Source organism: Sceloporus occidentalis, unplaced genomic scaffold (assembly GCF_023333645.1).
Source record: "Sceloporus occidentalis isolate IW3139 unplaced genomic scaffold, rSceOcc1.0.p SCAF_3, whole genome shotgun sequence".
Lineage (NCBI taxonomy): Eukaryota > Metazoa > Chordata > Lepidosauria > Squamata > Phrynosomatidae > Sceloporus > Sceloporus occidentalis.
Window position 1 is genome coordinate 22134798 of NW_028316983.1, and position 22812 is coordinate 22157609.

Below are 22812 nucleotides of genomic sequence, written 5' to 3' on the forward strand. Positions count from 1 at the left end.
ACCCTTGCAGCAGAATTTAATTAAGGTATAGTTAAATAATCTGCATAGCCAGCATGGTGTAGTAGTTCGTGTGGGATAAAGACTCTAGGTAACAAGGGTTTGAATCCCTACTCAAGTGTGGAAATCCACTGGGTAATCTTCTGCAAGTCACACTCTCTCAGCCTCAAAGAAAGGCAATGTCAAACCTCTTCGGAATAATCTCACTGAGAAAACCCTATGACAGGATCAGAGGCAACCTGAAGACACATAAATAAGTAACCTAGTGACATAAAGCTCTTTTCTCCTGCTCTCCCTCTGACACTTTCTGGGCCCAAGTGCTATAGAAACAATTAACTGAGCTCCATGGCTTCCTTCATCACCACTGTGATGAGTGCAGAGATAGATTTCATTCTGACAGTCCTCTTGGATCCAAGACTCCAAGGAAAATTATTTATTGTATTAAAATATCCCATCCTATCTAGAAAAAAATTTGAGGGTGGCTTATAATAAAATCAATTAAAAACCAGTAAATAAACAACAACAACAACAATATCTATAATAGTAATAACTATTTTATTGCACTAATGTTAGTATTTTATTAACTATATTTTTATACTGTATTGTACTATTTTATTGATGTAATCCTGCCTTGATCTGCAGGGAAAGGCGGGAAATATAAATAAAATTATTATTATTATTATTATTATTATTACAAAATATTTAAAAAATTAAATAGTTTATCAACTAAAAACCTGACAATTTAAAACCAGTGAGAACATATATGAACAGAGTAACCATAGGACATGACCAGCCTGAATAAAATCAGTTAGGACCACAGTCTTTAATAAAAAACCAGGTTTTAACTTGGTGCTAAAACACTGGTGTAACTGGGCCTTTAAGGGGAGGGAATATTGTCTCTGATGACAACAGAGATGTCATGACACCATTCTTCAGACTCAGTTTACTGCACTCTTATTTTTCTTTCTAATACAGAAAATACATAAAAGGAGACGTGGGGTGGAACAGATCACTGCGAAGGGGCAGTTTGAAGACTCACCCCTGAGAAAGGCAGGCAGAGGTTGCAGTCCAATAACATCAGGTGGGCTGCTCATTGAAGAGTAAGTCCTGTTGTTGTTGTTGTGTGCCTTCAAGTAGTTTCTGACTTATGGTGACCCTAAGGCAAACCTATCATGGGGCTTTCTTGGCAAGATTTGTTCAGAGGTTTGCCATTGCCTTCCCCTGAAGCTGAGAGCATGTGACTTGCCCAAAGTCACCCAGTGGATTTTATGACTGAATGGGGAATTAAACCCTGGTCTTCAGAGTCTTAGTCCAACACACAAACCATTATGCCACACTGTCTCTCAATCATGGCCCCATTAACTTCTTGCCTATTACCAATGCAGCTTCTTATATGACAGAACATATACAGGGTAATATGTAATAATTACAAATTCCAAAGCCCCATTTATGATACTTTAAAATACTAATTTTAATAATGTATTTTCCCATTTACTCACATTTTCAGCATGGTACCAAAATGTGCAGTTTTGGAGAATAAAAATATCTGCTTGTTTTATTATTTATTTATAGTCCCTCTCTTTCTTTAATGAAATCTAGTTGGTGTACATAGCAATGCAGCACTAACTCACCCATAAGTACAATAAGCATAATTGCTATGTCATGGGCCTTCACAACTGTTTCCTGATGCTGTTGGTTCCTTGCCATTTCTAGTTTAGTTACTATTTTGCTGAAGAAAAGCATATCTTGAGTCTCCAGGGCAGCAGTTTTTGGCTAAAATTCAACTTGTGACACTTTCAATGGAACTGCCTCTGCATCTCTGGGCTATCTTACATGTTACAGCTGCGTTTTTAAAAAGGCATGTGCATGCTTGAAAACACGTGATATATATGCACCTGAGAAATTTAAGAAATCATGGCTCTCATGGGCTTGCTTTCTATGTGTTTTCAGTCATCAAAATGCCATGAACATATTATTCCAATGTGGTTACAGTGGTTGGATTGTTCAGGTGTGACTTGGGAGATCCAGGATCAAGGTACTACAAAGCCACAGAACTCTCTCAGGGACCTTTGGTCAGACTGATCTACCTTACAGGGTTGTTGTAAGGATAAAATGAGAACCATGTACAGTATTTCATCATTGAAAAGCTGGATTCGATGTAACAGTGAACAAATAAATAAATGGGGATTGACACGCTGGACCAATAATAAATATAAAACTGGTAACATGGCTCTCAGACAGCCAGCCAAGTTTCAATACAAATAATAATTGGATAGTTAAAGTGAACTATCTTCTATATTGGCTAGCCTTCAAAGTAATCTAAGCTTCAGTGACTTCCTGAATTCCAATATTTTGGGAAAGTCTATCTTTAACATAAGGTGACTTTTATAATTACTGCACCCTATTATGCATGCAATAACATCTCATAAAATTCATTTGCCAGTTTTCAGTGTCATGAACAGCAGATGAATTCTCTTTCCAGCAACAAGGGTCAGAAATCACAAGTTCATCTAGAAGACAACAGTTAACTGCATGGCTAGAAGGAAGCTTCATGCAAAAAGCACCCAGTGGGGCTGGCACTCACAGAATTATCAGGATGCTAGCAAGAGTTGAGATCTCCTACCTTCTCTCACTTTCTCTTTAAGGGTGAGATTTCCTAAAGGCAACCTCCTATGCCATCATGCAAAATGTTCCTCAGATGGAGACCACTTTAGTTGCATCCACACTGCATAAATAATCCAGTTTTGATACTACTTTAACTGTCATGGCTCAATGCTATGGAGTTCTGAGAATTATAGTTTTGTGAAATATTTAGGCTTCTCTGCCAGAGAACTCTGGTGCCAAAACAAACTACAGTTCCCAGAATTCCATAGCATGGAGCCATAGCAGTTAATGTTTTGTCAAACTGCAATATTTCTGTATTGCAGATGCAGGTTTAGTTCTCCTAAATGCTCCTATATTCAAATCGATGAGAGTTAAGCACAAGTGCTTCATTTTGGCCGAATTGTCCCTTTACTTTTTCCTTGCCACAAGATTTTTCCTGTTGCTGTTTAATAGGCATACACCCGGTGCTCCTCCCTCCATGCTGTTTTTAATTTACTTCTGTAAAAAGCCTAGACAGTGCCTAATTGTTATTAAAAGAATAGATCATTTCCCAACCCATAGCACTGAGCCATGGCAGTTAAGTGGTGAAAACTGGATTAATTCTGCAGTTTTAAGGCAGACTTTATCAGGTTTAGTGAGGTATGTATTCATAAAATTATTGATTTCCCACTATCCCGCATCCTTGCTTCATCAACAGAACTTGTAAGGATGCAACCAATGAAATAATATAAATATAATATAATCTAAATCTAGGACATAAAATAGCAGAACAAATTTCATTTAAAGCAGGCTCACAGGGAGAGAGAGAGAGAGCACACAAAGACTTAAATACCTATTTAAGCAGAGACTAAATATAATCAAGCAAGAATCTGTATGAGCCTTCCGACAAGATACTTCCACAGATTTGGTGCCATGGATCAACAAAGCCTTTTTTTCCCACTTTGTAGGGGTCTTCTTTAAAAAAATAAACAAAACATAAATCCAATGCAGGGAGAGAAGGCAGTTCTTTAAAATATTCTGGAGATAAACAGTTTACTGCTTTAGAAAACAATCAGGAGTCTTGTGATATGTTAAAAGACCAACAAATTGATTATCACCTATTCCAGCCTTTATTGCCATGGTGATCTCCTAAAATTTTGGACTTCAAGCTTCATGGACAATCACCGCTGGAAGTGTTACTAGGAGATGAAGTCCAAAAATACAGAGGGAACCCAAATTTCAGAAGACTGACATAAGTTTTCATGAGCTAGTGTCTATTTATTAGATGCATGAATCTGATAATTCTATAAAGAGTTTAAAATATAAGGTAGAGAAACACCTCAACCTACAATAAAAGCTGTTTATAATTACATAACTATCCTAGATTTGTTGTGCTAGTTAACACTTAATTAACACCTACAGTGAGAAACCTGGGGCAGAACAGACACAAACTTCTTAATAAGGAACATAAATGAATCACCTTTCTTGATCAACTTCCTTTCTTTTTCCTGGGAAATTGAAATGTTCTCCCTCAGGTTTCTGTAATACCAGTTTTGTGTCTGTATAGACCTTTGTATAGACAATGAAGTGTTATCCTATATAGAAGCCTAATGAGCATCGTTAGCATGCAATAGCATATAATTAGCTTTCCCCCACACCTCCAGATGTATTGGATTATACCTCCCATCATCCCCAAAGAACACAGCCATCAGTCATGCCAGTTCAAGGCAACTGAGCAACTGCTACTGGACAATTACCAGGTTGCAGAAGGTCACAAATATCAATTGTGTATAAAGTTAATGAGCACAATTTTCAATTCTGCCTGGGAACAGTCAAAACTATTGCTGTTCCATTAGGTGTAATTTCCAAAAACTTCTCCATGCTAGTTCTGCAGAAAATGTGCTCATACATATTACAGACAGATTACGGCAATAACAGTCAGTGTCGTACAGTGGTTTAAGTGTTAGACTACAATTCTGGAGACCAGTGTTCAAACCCCCATTCGCCCATGGAAACCCACAGGATGACCTTAGGCAAGTCACACTCTCTCAGCCTCAGAGAAAGCAAATGCAGCCCCCCAACAAATCTTGCCAAGAAAACCCTATGATAAGGTTGTTATAAATTTGAAAGTAAAGAGCAACAACAACTTTCCATATCTTGCTTAATTTAATCTGTTGTTACCCCCATACCCTGCAACATTTCATAGATAAAACCTGGGACACATCTGTCCAGGCAACATTAGACAGTGTTAATATGGCAAAAGTTATTAATCAGGAAGAATTGATAATCTAGAAGAGGCTGCAGAAGTTGGCGTTCTGCCTGCACATACTGGGAAAAGCATAATTATAGCCCTGCTCTCCCTGCTGGGCTAGCAGAGATATGAACTACTTTTACACTTTGAACTCAGTTTGGAGCAAAGAAGTAAGCTGAGGATAAAGGGAGAAAGTGGGAGGAGGAGAGAGAAATTGGAACATTTTAACCACAGCAGAAAAAGTGGGGTGACAGGATTAACTGGGACTGACTCTGTCAAACTGGGGCAGTTGGAGGGTATATCCTCTACACTTCCAGACATATAGTACTATTTCTCCCATCATTCCCAGTGAGCACAGTCACCTTCAATACTGTTATTCCTTCCTTTCTTGGTTTCTTTGGATTTATATCCCACCTTCCTCCCAGAATGGGACCCAAAGCAGCTTACAATGATTTAAAAGAACATTACTTTGAAATCTTATTTTACAAACAAGGGAAATGGTTTTAAGGAGGGAAAGGGCAAAATAAATAAAGTTAACAATTATGGTGTATAAGAAACTGCTGAGGTATTCGGTTGGGTCTATTTGGATATTTATATTATCCTAAGGATATCTATGCTGTTCTTCAGCATACAGAATTTTCCCAACATGGCATACAATAAAAGCATTTTAAAATATAATGAAAATGTTCAATTAAAGGAGTGCTATAAAACATTCCCAACTAGCAGTCTCAACGACAACAAATATAAAGGAGCAACATAATTTTATATTATTTAAACTGCCACCAACCCTCTTTTAACAAAAGGCAGACTGAAATGAAAATGTTAAATGTTCACTTGAGCAGCCTCCTTTCTCTTTCATTTTCATCTACCTCATTTGCTCTTTGCCAGAATAAAAGAATGTAATAACATCCCTGGTAAAACTATTGTATCTTGAGTATGTTGAATAAAGGGTGGGATCATAATGTAATAAAATAAACGATGTCACTTCACCTGTGTTCATACTAAGACAGTGATGGCGAACCTATGGCATGTGTGCCAGAGGGGGCACGCGGAGCCCTTTCTGTTGGCACGCCCACCACTGCTCCAGTTTGTTATGGCTCTCCTGTCTTCCAATTACTATTTTCCCCTTCCATTAATTGTTCAGAAGCATAGCAAGTATAAACTTTTACCTTTCAATAAAAAGCTGTATGCATTGTGTTTTTCTTTTAAGATAAAAGATGTTCCTGTAACTAAAACCTCAGTATTCAGGTTAAATTGCCGTGCTGACACTTTGCAATAAAGAAGTGGGTTTTGGGTTGTAGTTTGGGCACTCGGGCCCTAAAAGGTTCACCATCACTGTACTAAGGGCTAGAGTCTTCAATTAATATAAATATATACAACTTCACGCCTAATTGTGCCATCAGCACTTCACATTTTAATCTCTTTCTCTTTGTAAAGGTGAATTGCACAGTCCTGCCTAAAGGTTTATCTAAATTAACTTGTCTGTAGCTATATATCTCATTTTGCAACATAGCTGCAAACTATTGGATTCCAGTGATTAGTCCTGTGTTTGTCAACTCACATGCTAATGATCCAATTTCAACAGATCTTTTTTTGAACTACAAAACCTTAAGTTATTTTCATGCCTGAGGAGTTTGGAGTAACAGTGCTTTTTCACATGAGAAGGACATTATGAAAGATGGAGGGAGAGAACTTTTTAAAAAAATCTTTACCATTCATGAATGGATTTTGATAGTTGATTAAATTTATTAGTTTGTTTAGTTTAGTTTATTTAATAAAACAGTGCCAGGTGGTACTGTCTTGGTACTGATGTTAGACCCCATTCATGAACCTTATAGAGATTTTTTTAAAATCCCCTTTCATGGGACAATACAACAAAATCAAAGAATAGTATGAAATTAGTTTTAAAAAACTGGTTCTGGGAGCATTTTCCCCACCCTTCTGAAACTACAGGCAGCAAAAATGTTAAATTGTCCTACAGATTATTCCTGAGGGGTCTGATCTGCCACTAGAGAACTCCTTAATAATACCAAATAGCATATAATTTTTAGCTGCTTTTCCTAAACATACAATGGCTTAAAATAACCATGTATAATATATTGTTTTTAGGTCTTACTTTGTTCCCCCCACCTCCCCGCCCCACTTTAGAACTGTATGTATCTCAATTGTTTAACAATGCCAGTCTGACACTGTAAATATATGCCCAACCTCAAAATAAAAGAGCACATTAATGTATCCTAGAGCTGTTTTGCTCTTTGACCCCTTGCTTCTTAAAATCCACAGCCACAGTAGGTCAAAGTACTTGGATCACAGCCCAAATCAGATTAACTTCTCAGCACACTTTCCTGGCAATAAATGCCAATGAATTCAATGAGGGTTTGCTTCCAGATAAATGCATTTAGTACTGAGGTGCCAAGAAGTTCTGTTGTCAATCGTTGCTAGTTCATCCAAAAAGTTTTATTTTATTTTTACAAAAGTTGTATGGATTTCCCCCCTAAACCTCTCTTTCTTCTGTTGTATCCATTTAGTTTTCACTACTTGGGCAAAGGAATAAAGGCTGCTTGCATTTTGGTGGCTTAATTATATCAGGGCTATCTTCAGTTTTAAGTGAGTCCATGCATAGCTTGGAAAGTTACTTTTAAAATAAATTACATTTAGAATTCCAAAGTCAACTCTTATGATTATAATTAAAAAAAATACTTTCTACTTTCTAATTTTTCAAAAACAGCATACATATTATATATGTGTGGGGTGTGTGCATATACAAACACATGTTATAGGGATGCATGTATAGAGCATATGCGCACACACATATATCTCTCATATAGATCTCATATTTGTTATGGTAGAGAATATACACACACACACACACAGTCATATATTCTATATACTGTAACATATATGTAATTATATGTTATAAAACAAATAAAATCTGGCATGTGACCAACCATTGTCCTCTATAATGTAAATCATACATTGGTAGTGAATCTCCCTGTGTCCCAGAGCTAGAAATGTTATTTTGAAAGACATCCAGGATCCTCCAGTCAGCATGACTAGTGACTATGCTGGCTGGGGGATTATGGCAATTGTCCACAAAACTAACTTTTCCACACTCTGCTGTAAAATGAGGAAAAAAACACATAAATGTATGCCACAAAAAGGAAATAAAGTCATATATAATTCTGTTACAATAAAGTAATGTTTATTGCTGAGAATAATTAAGTACAAGTAACTTGTAACTCTAAGAGGCCTGAAGACACCAGATCATGTCTGATCTTAGAAACTAAGCAAGGACAGACCTGATTAGTATTTGGATGGGAGACCACCAAGGAATACCAGGTGCTGTAGGCTATATTTCAAAGGAACTAGGAAAACCACCTCTGAATATTCCTTGCTTAAGAAAACCCTATGAAATTCATGGAGTCCCAAGATGTCAACAGGCAACCTAAAGGCACACACACAAACACAACTTGTAACTCCAGTAACTCTAGTGACTTTAACTTTGTTTCTCCTACAGTGGGGATACTATTTAAGCTGCTAAAGGAACCAATATGTCAGATTTGTTGATGAATTTATTTGGATTTTTGATCATGTCAGTGAATTGTAGTATCTTTTGATTTTTCTAATAAATATATTAAAATCTTTTTTCTTTTCTTTTTTTAAAGTAGCTTGTAATTGAGATATCGTGGTTTTGAGTGTTGGACAAGGAGTCTGGGAGACCAGGGCATGAATCCCAGTTTAGCCATGACAACTCAATGAGTTACCTTGGCCAGGTCACACTCTCTCAGCCTCCGAGGAAGGCCATGGCAAACACTCTCCAAATACATCTTGCCAAGAAAAGCCTATGACAGGGTTGCCTAAGTGTTTCCATAAGTCAGGTATGACTTGAAGGCACACAACTGCTGCTACCACCACCACCACCTTGTAATTACCTCTGAGTTCTGGTCCTTTTCAAGTACCATCTGGGAACCCTTCTATTATGGTGGCAGACCCCTCTGGACTAACCTGTTGGTAGTGTGCAGGCAAAATCAATAGCACAGGCAGCACCAGGCAGCTGGGCCTGAGACACCAATATAATTTCCTAAAATGTTAAAATAGTAAACTGAGAGCAATTAGAATGGATGGTCCAGCTGCCAAGAGCAGGGGCCTAGGGTGTTACCAAAACCAGGCTGCTGGAAGACATTTCGCTCAGAAACACTTCTCTTCCTTCTTGGCAGGAAAAAAAGTATAATAATTAAATCAATTTACTACCAATTTGCTGCCCTTTCACAAAAGCCTGAGGCAAACACCTCACTCTGCCTAATAATAGGGCTGGCCCTGAGTAGGGCTGCTGTTGATTGATGGAAGAGGCTGGAAAATGACCTGGTTTTGGATTGCATTGATTGGGAAATTCTGGAAGTTTAATTCAAAAATAGTAAATATTCAAAATTCTGTTCTGAAGTTCCTGTTAAAAGAACAACAAGCAATTAGCACTAAAGAGTCAAGAATGCCTCAAAGCCAGCCAGCCATAGTAATAGATTTGATGTTATTCTTGTGTGCCTTCAAGTTGATTTATGGCGACCCTAAGGCAAGTCTATCACAGAGACTTGTTCTGAGGGGGTTTTGGCAGTGCCTTCCACGGAGACTGAGAAAATGTGACTTGCCTAAGGTCACCCAACAGGTTTCCATGGCTGAGCAGGGATTCAGACCCTGATCTCCAGAGTCACAGCCCAGTGATCAAACCACTACAACACCCTGGGTCAGTAATAAGGTTAGAGTGGCTCAAAGTGCCCTCCCTTCTTGTCTACCTGTGATATAAACTGATACTCTTAGTGATGTCTTTCTCTCAGCTCTTCCCTAGAAGGTAGCTATTTTTGATTAACACCCTGAGTAACTTTCCTATCTTAGAATGACGATTCTATAATAAAACGTTTGGTTTGTTTCTCCAAACCATTGGTGTGTTTAATCCTTAATCAGGATCTCTAAAGTCGAATCTACACTGGAGAAATAATCCAGTTTAAGACTGCTTTAACTGTCCTGGCTCAGTGCTTGAGAATCCTGGGAACTGCAGTTTGTTGTGCTACCAGAGCCCTCTGACAGACAATGCTAAATGTCCCACAAAACTACAGATCCCAGGATTCTCTAGCACTGAGACAGAGCAGTTAAAGCGCTCTCATACTGGATTATTTCTGCAGTGTGGATTGGAACAATGTGCTTCATATACTCTGTCAGTTGCTACTGGTTCTGATGGGTAATTCTTAAAAGCCACAGTACATATTCTGAATAAAATTCTTATTTTGTAAAAGTTCAAGAAACATTTAATAAGTACAAGAAAAGACTGAATGGGAATTCTCCTGGTTGATGCTCTTGAGACATATATTTAGTTAAGATTATAATAGGTTTTCTATGTATTAGTTTAGGAGGGGAAATAAAGATCTACAGCTTTAAGAAAGACCAGGATTGTGGGAAATCCCAGGGTCTTATGCTGTCTCCCTCTAGTTAGTTTCAGTGTGTAGTAAGATTTCAGCCAAGTCAGACCTGGAGAGAGTATTTTCCTTTGACAAAAAGATAAGTCCACAAAAAAGATAAGTCCACAAAAGAAGAAAGATAGTCCTCAGAAGAAGAAAGATAGAATCCACCAAGAAGAGAGCAAGGTATTCAGGAAGGACTATTGAGAAAAAGGAGATCAGTTTCGTGTTTGTTGTGTTTATAACCAGTAAAGCTTTTGGAAACTTAAGAAATTTGTGGACAAGTCTTTTGTTCTGGCTGTGATCCCGAGAGGCAGAGGCCTTACTACACCCAAAGTCCGTAGTATTGCTCTTGGGACAAAACACTTTCCCTTTATTTATAAATGCAAGGGGGGCATTGTTATTGGGCTTCTCAACCTGATTTTTATAGTACTGTTGCTATCTGAATAGAATAGGTCTACCTCATTAACAAAGTAGATATGTTTCTAGGTATTATTTCTTTAACAGAAAATTTGGTACCAGATGTAGAAATAACATGAAAAGAATAGGTTGCTGATGAGGCAGGCTTATCTCTTTTCCCCTTTCCACACTGTTTTGCTATTCACACATGTTCAGTGAGGGGTTTGCTGTTTACCTGGTGAGGGCAAATTTACACAGCTACAGTAGTATCATCATGTGTGAATTCTCCTGGTTTTAATGTTTAGTAAACTCCTCTTACTAAAGGTTTGATGCTGAACATAAAGAAAACAAAAATAATGATTACAGAAGAAATACACAAATTCAAGGTAGACAACCAGGAAATTGAAACCGTTAAATGAATTCTCATATCTAGGTTCAAACATTGACCAGAATGGAGACTGCAGTCAAGAAATAAGAAGAAGACTAGGAATGGGAAGGGCAGCTGGGAAAGAACTGGAAAAGATAGTGAAGAGCAAAGACAAAGCACTAAAGTCAGAATCCTTCAGGTCATTGTTTTCTCAATTATCATGTACGGATGTGAAAGCTGGGCAGTGAAGGAAGCAAAGAGAAAGAAAATCAACTCATTCGAAATGTGATGGTGAAGAATAGTACTTAGAATACCGTGGAAAGCCAAGAAGACAAACATGGGTTCTTGAACAGATCAGACCAGAGCTCTCCTTGGAAGCTAAGATGATCAAGTTGAGACTATTGTACTTTGGCCACATAATGAGAAGGCACGGATCACTAGGAAAAAATAATAATGCTAGGAAATGTAGAGGGTAGAAGAAAGAGAGGAAGACCACAAACCAGATGGATAGACTTGATCAGGGGAACTATGGCCAAGGGCTTGCAGGATCTGGGCAGGGCAGTGGAAGATTCTGGGAGATGTCTTATCCACATAGGGATGCCATATCCCGCCTGTAGGCAGGGCAATCCCACTTTTGGCGGTGCCAGCCCGGTCCCGGTCCAGTTTCGCGCCAAAACCAGGACTGCCCCGCCCGCGGCCAGCTCTACCCCCACGCGCACCTTCTTTGTGGCCGCGGGGTCCTCCAAGGCCTCGCTGAGGCCTGGGAGGGCTCTCCGCGGTTGGAGCTCCGGCCGCGGAGACGCTCCCTCCTGGGCCCCAGCGAGGCCTACATATCAAAATGTAGGACTTTTAAAAAGTCCTACATTTTGATATGTTGTCCTACATTTGTCCCGGTTTGGAGGTCTTCACTTATGGCAACCCTATATCCACAGGATTGCCATGAGTCGGAACTAACTCAAGGGCAGCTAACAACAACAACAAAGTTCCCGCGATTAACAGAAACCCAAACTCTGTTATATATTGTTTACTGCAGACATGATGCTGCAACCCAATACCAATGTATGTTTTTCCAGACCGCCTTCACCATCCTCCTAATACCAATGTTTCTAAAAAGCTTCCAGATGACGATAAGGAGGAAAAGAGGGGGATTGAATGGCTATAAAAAGTCTTTGTAAAAGGTATCTTCCTTGTCAGAGACTTTGGTTCAAAACACACTGAAGAGATAATCCAGTTTGAGAACGGTTTAACTGCCCTGGCTCAATGCTAGAGAATTCTGGGAACTGCAATTTTGTAAAACATTTAGCCTTCTCTGTCAAAGAGCTCTGGTGGCACAATAAACTATGGTTCCTAGGATTCCCTAGCACTGAACCAGGGCAGTTAAAGCAGTCTCAGACTGGATTATTTTTGCAGTGTGTTTTGGACCTTTGTTAACTGAGGTATGTCTGTAGCAGAATAATCAGTTTGGAAGGGAACTGAAAGGTAATCTAGGCTAACATCCTCACAATGCAAGCCATTGCAGGAGTTCTTTGGAAATGCTACAGGGCCTAATCATTGTGGCGTAGGAGCAGGGACGTAGCCAAGGGGGGGGTTCTTGGGGTCCGGACCCCCCCCTTCCATTAGAAAAATGAATGGTGTGTGCTGCTGCGTCGCCGCACTCAAGCCCCATTATAATGGTGACACTTAGTCTGGAACCCCCCCCCCCCCACTCCTAAAATCCTAGCTATGTCTCTGGTAGGGGAGAGAACAAACTTGTAAAATGGATCCGCTCTCACATTCATTTCATAATCTCCCCTTATTCATACAATCTCACATGTTATAGAGAGAAAGATTCTATTTCAACTTTGAAACAATGTATTCTAAAGTTCTGAATTTAGGGCCCAATTTGGAACTTTTCTACAGTACCTCTGCTAATCCCTCCCCATGGTTTTTGTTCTTTTTGTTTAACACATTTATTTATTCATGATATATTGAATTATTTGTTTATTACCTCTCAGCCTGCTAGCCTCCTCCTCCAGGTGATGTACAACCTGGGGGTGGGGGGCATATAAAAACATTATTATTGAACAAAATGAAACTTGTCTGTATGTACAGCGCTGTGTAAATCTACAGTGCTATATAAATAATAATAATAATAATAATAATAAACCATTCCCTTTAAACAACAGTTTTAAAATCATACACAGCTAAAGTAATGTTTGTGCACTTTCAAGATATTTTGATAAAATGAAGAAAATATGTTCGTTTTATGTTAAATATATATGAATACTTTGGTGTGCGAATGTGTACCCCTTGATTTATGGTGACACCACAAATTTCATAGGGTTTTCTTAGGCAAGGAATAGTCAAAGATGGATTTCCCAGTTCCTTCCTCCGAAATATAGCCTACAACACCTGGTATTCATTGGTGGTCTCCCATCCAAGTACTAACCAGGGTTGACCCTGCTTACCTTCCAAGACCAGATAGGATCTCCTGCCTTTAGGGTACCAAGGACTAATCCAAGGTGTAAGAGCCAGTGGCAATACAAAATATTTGCTGTCTTGGCTGACCTCTGCAAGATGAAAAGGGACAGCCACCCCTCACTTTCCTTGGGAAGGAGTTAAAAAAATTCGCATCTCAAGCCTTATAAAGCTGGTTGGCAACTTTATAACTTTTTGTTTGGTTATAATAAGGGTATCATTATCCTATTGATGTTTTTATTTATTTTACTCCAGGGGAGTAACAGAGACATTACCATTCCATAAAGGGACTAATTCACTTTAAAACTTTATTTTAAATGTATTTTTCACTCCAAATCACATCAAGCCTTCTCTCTACAATAAAACATACAATAAACAAAATAAAGGAGTATTACTTTGCTGAAACATCTTTCAGCTTTTTACACCACCACCTGCAGTATTAAAAAATCCACAGGGTTATGTACACTTACTGAAAATAAGTTTAAAGATCTTGTGTGCTAACAAGTGTGTTTTGGTAAATTTCCTTTGCTAAAAAGTAAATGCAAGTCATTCATACCTTAGGAGTTTGAAACTGGATTATAACAAGGTGGGTAACGGCAGCAGAACCAGTGTGACGTATTGGTTTGAGCACTTGATGACGACTCTGGAGACCAGGGTGCAAATCCTGACTCAGCCACAGAAACCGACTGGGTGACCTTAGGCCAGTCACACTCTCTCAGCCTCAAAAGGTGGCCATGGCAAACCAGCTCTAAAGAAAGTTGCCAAGAAAATCCCATGACAGGTTCACCTTAGGGTCACCATAAGTCAAAAATGACTTGTAGGCACACAACAACAAACAGCGACTGTGGCCCTAAAATGTGTTGGACTTCAAGTCCTATTACTTGTCACCATCTGCTTATGCTGACTAAAGCTAACTGGCATTTATTCACCTACATCTGGAGGACACAGTTGTTGTCCACCATGGATTACATATGTGATATTCACAATCTACATTCATTATGCAATCACAGTTCTTTATCTTACTTTATGTTCTGTGCTCCAGAACTAATAGGTAAGCTTTTGTTAACCTCCATACAAGCAAGAAATTTGCATACGCAACAAGTATTCAAAAATTTGTTTACCTTTCCCTTTTTAAATATGCAAAATGTATCCATACAGCACTAGTTCTGTGTAAACATGAGTCTATTTTCTACTTCATTAGAAAAAAATGGAGGGAGGAAGGATGAGGAATAATCTTACCATGTATTTCAGTTTGTAAAGTGCCCTAGTGGAATGCTTTAAAATAAATCCGGATACCAATACCTACAGAAATGGTTGCTCAAATTTAAATTATGGTAGAACTTGGATAAGGTATTTGCAAGTTCAATACCAACAAAACGGCTCAAGCTTGACTCAGGCTTGCATCCTTCTGAGGTCGCTAAAATGAGTACCCAGATTGTTGGGGGCAATTAGCTTACAGTTGTAAATCGCTTAGGTATAGAAATGTACTTGTTATTGCTATTGCTATTGTTTTTAACTATGGTCCAAAACACATAGGAAAAATAATCCAGTTTGAGACCACTTTAACTGCCCTGGCTCAGTGCTAGGGAATCCTGGGAAATACCATTTATTGTGGCCCCGGGGCTGTCTGACAGAGAAGGATAAATGTCTCACAAAACTACACTTCCCAGAATTCCATGGCATTGAGCCAGGGCAGTTAAATCAGTCTTAAACTAGATTATTTCTGCAGTGTAAATGCAGCCTATGACTCAAAAAATCCTCCAGTCAGCATTAATCATGGAGGTGGGGGGATTCTGAGAGTTGTGATCCAAACGAATAAAGTTCCCAAGCACTAAATGATACTGTATGGGTTGAAACTAAATGTACAGTAGTCCTATTATAGCAGACCCCCTGAGAGTACAATAAGCCTTTGCAGAATGGTGGTAAGCTAGTTATGGCTACCTGCATCCTATTGACCTTAATGGTGTACTCTTTTGACTAGGTCTGGATCCAACCCTGTTCCTCTTTTCTCTATTTCATGCAATGAGATTTTTGCAAAACGTCTTTTAAATAAATCTCAATCTTTTATTTATTTCTATTATTTAATTTAGATTCCACCTTCTGCCCAGTCCAGAACCCAAGCAGCCTATAACATAAATTAAAGGAAAACAGCTAAAATAAATTAGTTACAATATTAAAGAATAATTACCGTAAAAACAATTAAGTACTTTATCAACCTTGCCCAGACCCAATGGGTATCCCTGGGCAAGTCACACTCTCTCAGCCTAAATAAAACCTTGAATTAAAATATTTGCTTTAAAAAGATCACTGGCATATACTAGGACTCTGCCAATATGACAGAAAATGTTGCTGTGCTACCATGTTGTCCAACGCATTATGCCACAAATCTTTGCCATTTGCTATTTAGCTTGGGCTAGCTAGTGTGGAAATATTGGCATCTATAGCGGGATACAGACCGCCCCTTTCCCCGATAGATCGGGGTCTCAGCTGCCACAGCAGCAGCCCCAGAGGCCCCAATCCGCCGCTTTTCCTGGCCTCGGAGAAGCGGCAAAATGCCGCTTCCCCACAACCTGGAAAGGGGTGTCCTTGGGGTTTCATGCCCCAAGGACACCCTGACTGTGGCAAGGAAAGGGCAAAAGGGGCCACTCAGCCCCTTTCTCTTTGTATCACTGGCGCGGCCGTTTAAAGGCCGCACCAGCGATGTGCGTGGCCGAAAGAGCTCAGAAACGGAGCTCCTTCTGGTGCCGCTGAAAGGGCATCACAAGAGCCTTGCAGTGGCGCCACGACGTCATGTCTGCGCCGCGCTGTTTGGCTGCAGCACGGCCATGACGTCATAATAGCGAAAGGGCACCGCCATTACAACGTACTAGGGTTGCGGGGTGTCTGGAAAGGATGCCCCGAGGCAACCCTAGTATGTATCCAGGCTGGCACTTTGCGCCGGTCTGGATACTGCCATTGTGTACCTTTAAGTCATTTCCAACTTATGGAGACCCTAAGGCAGGCCTACACAACATATGACCCGGGTGCTGCATGCAGCCCACCAAAGGATTTCGGGTGGCCCGTAAGAATGTGGAGTTAAAGCCATGTCAAGCTGCATTATTTCTGCAGTGCAGATGCAGCCCTAGTCCAATGCTTAAACCACTATACTATGCTGGCCCTCTTTGGGAATATTTGTCAGCCTTTATGTATAAAAACTTAAAATACTCCATTACCTAGTGTAAACATTGACACACTGCATATTCTGCAAAGGTTTAAAAAATAGCAGTGTACAGAGAAGTCCTGGCAAAACTCATAGTGGCTCAAATATTTAAATCTTCACAAAGATTATTTTCTCTCAGCAGCCCTTCTGTGGGACACTCTTTGGGATTGTGTTAACTTAATTATGGACAGCATATATTCAAGATGTATCTTGTAGAAAGAATTTGCATGTAATCACCAATTTAGTTGACAGCATTGTACATTTTGTCCGAGTCAAGGAAATGTACATAAACAGAAGTAGTTAAAGCTGCAGTATTCTTTTTAAAACTGTATAATTGAAGATTTCAGATTTAAAATAAGTCAAGATTTTCAAGGAATTAATATTATCTGTAGACTCAGAAACACCAGTATATGCAAGAGTTTTGCTAAAATCCACATATGAATCCCAAGAGCTGATTTCAAAGGCTTCTTTCTTAACAGAAGTTACCTGGCTTTGTAAACTTTATAAACAACACAGCACAAAGAGGAAACAGAATGAAGCATAGTCTTACTGAGGATGAGACAATCACCAAAGTTTGGAATTTCTTACTTTCAAAATAGTTTTGGAAGCCTTCCTAAGACAAGGGCAAGAACATGTCCTTACCGGAAGTACATTTTATCACAACCTTTGCATTTGGTTTTGCTGTGATAAGCAAACAAGGAACTTGAATTATTTTAATCAGCTGCAAGAAGAAAACATGTGACAATCATTAAACCTAGAACACACCATTTGCCTCTGCCACTTATGCCAAAATTTGATAGCTGCATATTTATGACATTCAGTTTAAAAAATTAACTTCCCTGCCATCAAAGCATAGTTTACATATGGTTTAAACACCATACACAGAAATTAAGAGAGAGAAGGAATCTATCATCATTCAGCTGTTATAGAGAAACTGAGTTACTTACAGAACCAACATGGTGGTAAAATTAGTATGTTGGCATTAAAATGTGGGTATCCTTGTGCCTTAATTTACAGGTGACAGCCCTGTTTGAAAAGATGTCCAGTCCAAGTCTGTTTCAAAATAAAAGACAATAAGAAGGGACAGTTGGGATTTAATGGGTGTGGACAGCAGACAGGTTACAGCCTTCTCCAGTACTGTAATCATTTATAAAAATCAGATCACACACACACACACATATTACATATTACAAATTGTCCCCTCCTTCTGTCACCCCACCACCACCACCATTGTGGCATTGCTTAAGAAGCCACTCTACAGTTTATCAGAAATGCAAGACCCAAGGCAAATCCTGCTTTGTTACACTGACTAGGTCATGGTGAGGCAACCTTTTTCCTCACCCTAATCTACCTTGCAACATTGTTGTACGGATAAAAGAAAGAAAAGAAATAGGGCCAACTGACCTTTAGCTCTCTTGGCAGGTTGGATAAAATCATAATAAAATAAGTAACAATTAAGAAACAATTAAAAACGCATCTATTCCAGTTGGCTTTTTCACTTTAGGTAATAGTGTTTTTTCTCTGCTCCTTGCCCTCTGTTTTTCGACCCCGGATTAGTGCAATATATTGTCTTTTTCTTGCCCCTAGTGAATTGTGATTTGTATAGATTCCCATTCCTACCTCTAGTAATGATGTTTTTAAACTTTTTATATTGTGATGTTTTACTTGTATTTTATTGTTTCTTGTCTTGTAAGCCGCCTTGATCATGCAATTGGAAAGGCGGGATATAAATAAAAATTATTATTATTATTATTATTAAAAATCCATGGGGACATGGATCATTCTTTTCTTTGTGTGTGTGTGTGGGAGGGGTCCTGACAGATGTTATGCTTGTTTACTGATCATCAAGAGAACTCAGCAGAATAGTTAATCCTTTGATTAGTCAGTGGTTCAAAATGCAGTGACCTGGACCCTCTCATCGGAGCTCTTGTCTGCAATTTTGTAAGCATAATCATGTGAGACTATTAGTCAAATCATCTACCACATCAAGATGAGCAAACAGCCTATGTAACAGGCACTTCCTGTAAACATAATACTGTGTATAATTTCACAGAGGCAAGATAGAGAAGGCAGAACTCAAAGGCAAGAACTATTCAACAAGGAAATATGCTGCCTTGGAGTGTGGTAGACTCTCTTTCTTTAGAGATTTTGAAATAGGACGGCTGGATGGCCATCTGTCAGGAGTGCTTTGACTGTGTACTCCTATATGGAAGGGAGTTGGACTGGATGGTCCTTGTGGTCTCTTCCAATTCTATGATTTCAAGATGTATTCACTTATTTTTTTATGCAGTTTGTCAGTGTGCTAACCTCAGAACAGTCCAAAACAGGAACACTCCAATATTCCAAGAGACTGGCAAAGGAGGAAAAAAATTAGCTTGAAGGAGCATAAAACAGGACTCAGTGCAAATTAAGTATAACTTTTGTACACATATTTGCTCTTAGTGATAGCACAGTGAAACCAAATACTCTACCCCAAACAATGAGATACTGGGGACTTCTAATACTTTGCCATGATCTACACATGCCCTTGTATTTCCTGGCCCCACTGTTTGGCAGATCAATCTTGCCCCTGCCTGGCTGGGTACTGACATTTTGCTCAGAACTGGGACGTATTACCTCTTGGACCACAACTCCCATAATCTCTCAACAGCAATGTCTGGAGATCCTGGGAGTTGTAGTGTAACTCTCCCTATTCTGCCCCTAGCCCAGGGAAAGCTATTTTTCAATAAATATTCTATACAGACATCCAGTTGTAAACCATAGCCAACAATTATTGTAAAACATACATTAATTTTACACATAAAAGAAGAAGAAAGATCTAGCCATCACATCAAACACAATTATCAAGAGAGTTAATTGTATCTAACAAGGCCCTCCAGAATCTCCAGTACATACCATTACCCTCCTTTTTACTATTTACATATTCAGCAAGGGGCAGCAATGTTTCAATGAACATATCCTTTTTTTCTGGTAAAACCTAGTTGTTTGCAGTCATTTTTTTTATTTAAAGTGAAGTCCCTGATCTCTTTCTACCATATAAATATTTATATAGCTTTCAACTTGGCCACCACAAGTCTTATGAGTTAAATTACGTAATAAAGAAAAAAGATGCCAGGGAGGGCTATATGTACTTTTTTCAAGTATCCAACCAGAGCAGGTATAGAGTCATTTTGCTATGTGGGCTGTCCCTCCTCTCCTTTTGTTAATGTTGGTCACAAACAGCACTTAGAAGAAACAAAGGGGGATTAAACTCTTGTCTGGAGACCTGTAGTAGTAATGTGATGGTTTGCAATCCCTTGGAGTAGGACAGGGGAACATACTGTGTGAGTGTGTCCCTATCATCATGCATCAATTTGCTTTCTTTTGAGCTGGGCAGAATGAACACATTGCCAGTCCAGTGGTGGTGTACGAAGATTACCAAAGTCACATATCTTCTTTTCCATCATTTTTTGTATTTATGTATTCTTCACAGAGGCTAGAAAAAATCCTTTGGGCTATATTTGCTTGCTGCCAACCTCTGCTTACTGCTCCCTATGAGGAGTCTTGATAAGATATCACAGCCGTTCCACCACTTGAGTTTTAACATATCTCTGGCCCACCCATTAACATGGTGATATTATAATTGGTTTGTCAATCTAGGCTTTAAACTCATTCAGCTGTTTTATTACTGGATTTCCTCCCCTGTGATTTGGACACACTCCCCTTGCCTCCCTGCTTACAACTGGTAGTAATTGAAAGTCTTATTCTGTACTTATAATTGAGAACTGTGGGTTTCTTAAATATGGACATTATGTATTATAAGAAACCGGGGTGGGGGGGGTGGGGGTGGAAACCAATAATTTAATCTGACAGATCCCCCCCCCCTTTAAACTAAGCATCCTCCAACTTTCTTGCTCAAAAAAGTCTTCCTTCCAATTTAATATGAATTAATTGAACTAAAGCTTTCTTTATAATTTTCAGATTTGGTCTGTATTTTACTATCTGCTAATCTTGAAAATCTCAGAACTTTTAATTTTTTTTGTTTCTGGCTATATTTTAAATGATTTATTAATATATTTTATACAGTAAATAAAATGGCCAGAATCCTGTATGGTCTTTATGTATGTGTAAGCACTGCAATTACAGTGTTATGCACTGAATTCCAGTGCATTCTTCCCACAAACAATCCTCACTTACTGGATAGCAGCTACAACAATTGTCTGTTCCTGTTGCCTGGAAAGCAGCTGGTTGCTGTTTCCACTCCCTCCCATGATAGACCTGCCTTGTGACAGGGAGAAACAGGAACTGTGTTGCAACTGCTCTTCTTGCCAGAGTTGACTTGTATGAGGGGCAGTGAGAATGGCAATACGTGCAGGGGAACAGACCCCCATTAACTGCAAAGGCTGCTGACCACTAAGTGGAGACTAAGGGACTTTCATGGTCCCTATGTACCATGTAGTGGAGTCTCCTTCCTTGGAGGTCTTTAAGCAGAGACTAGATGGCCATCTGCTGGGGATGCTTTGATTGTGATTTCCTGCATGGCAGGGGGTTGGACTGGATGGCCCGTGCGGTCTCTTCCAACTCTATGATTCTATGATTCTATGAATATGTTAACAGTCATGACTGCATAACTCCAGCTTTTGCATTCATAACTATGATAAAGTATTCTAGCCAATATTGATAAGAAAAGTAATAAAAATAATTAAAATTTGTCATTGTTATACATTTGTTATTATTAAACCCTACTCTTCTTCCTCAGTGCAGAAAAGATCACATAAAAGCATACCTTTTAACACAAATTTATCAACATTTTACAAATGGGAGAACCAGTACTGTCAGTACTGCAAAAAATCTTCATAGGTCAGATCAATAAAATGTGAAAAAAGAGACACTTTGCTCAGGGTAGCCAAAATCTGTAATTGAGGGCTAGATTTAAAACAAACAAACACCAGAAAAACAATTATTGGGGTCATTTGTTAGTGGTTTAGGCTGTAACTTCCTGTCTTCCAATTGTTGCTATTGTGTGCCTTCAAGTGTCTGATTTACGGTGACCCTAAGATGAACCTATCATGGGGTTCTCTGGCAAAATTTGTTCAAAGGGTGTTTGTTTTTGCCTTTGCCATCCTCTGAGGCTGGGAGAGTGTGTCTTGCCCAAAGTCACTCAGGTGACTCAAGGGTTTTCCATCTCCAATGACCTAATCCAAAGCTAAAACCACACCACCACACTGGAGCACTATGTCTCCCAACTACATGGGAGTAGATCCCATCTGAAGCTAAGCAGGGTCAGTCCTGGTTAATACTTGGACTAGTACTAAAGAATGCCAGGTGCTGTAGGCTGTATTTCAAACTAAGGAACTGGCAAAACTACCTCTGCATATTCCTTGAAGGAACATACACACTAGCTCAGTCAAAGCCAACTGGGATTACCGTTGAATAGTCATGCACTATTTAAAGCTTGCAATACAAATCAATGTATTTAAAGCAGCAGTGGGAAAAATATGGCCTGTGCGTTGCATATCATAGAATTGGAAGAGACCACGAGGGCCATCCAGTCCAACCCCCTGCCATGCAGGAAATCCAAATCAAAGGCCCGTTACAGGTGGGCCTTAAAGTGCGCGCTCTTTGCGTGCTAGGGTTAGAAAGGGGTGTTGTTTCCGGACGCTCCCAACCCTAGCACGCACGGAGCGCACACAAAATGGCGGCGGCCGTTCCACACAGCCGCCGCCATTACAACATCATGACCGTGTCGCCTCTATACGGGGCGGCGCAGACGTGACATCGTCACACCGCGCCAGGGCGCATAGTACGCCCCTTCCCCAGCCACAAAAGGAGCTCCGAAACGGAGCTCCTTTTGCCATTTGTGTCTCTGGGTGCAGCCTTCAGACGGCTGCGCCCAGCGACGCAAAGGAGAAAGGGGCCAAGCGGTCCCTTTCTCCTCCTTCCCACAGCCGCGTGGTGTCCTTGGGGCTTGAAGCCTCAAGGACACCGCTTTCCAGGCTGCGGGGAAGGGGCCTTTTGCTGCTTCCCCGCAGCCTGGAAAGCGGTGGATCAGGGCCTCAGCAGCTGCTGCTCTAGCCGATGAGGCCCCGATCTGGCGGGGAAAGGGGCGGGTGCAGGCTGCTGCTTTTCGGCG

General features: G+C 39.7%; 1 protein-coding gene across 1 annotated transcript in view; it reads left to right on the forward strand.

Annotated features, from left to right (window-relative positions):
- The first annotated feature begins 1042 nt into the window (after positions 1-1042).
- ZNF217 (zinc finger protein 217) overlaps positions 1043-22812 on the forward strand; it is an 87346-nt gene continuing 65576 nt past the window's right edge. Inside the window, exon 1 of the mRNA XM_089513804.1 lies at positions 1043-1097. The gene's annotated coding sequence lies outside the window, so the exon portion shown is untranslated. The remainder of the gene's footprint in view (positions 1098-22812) is intronic.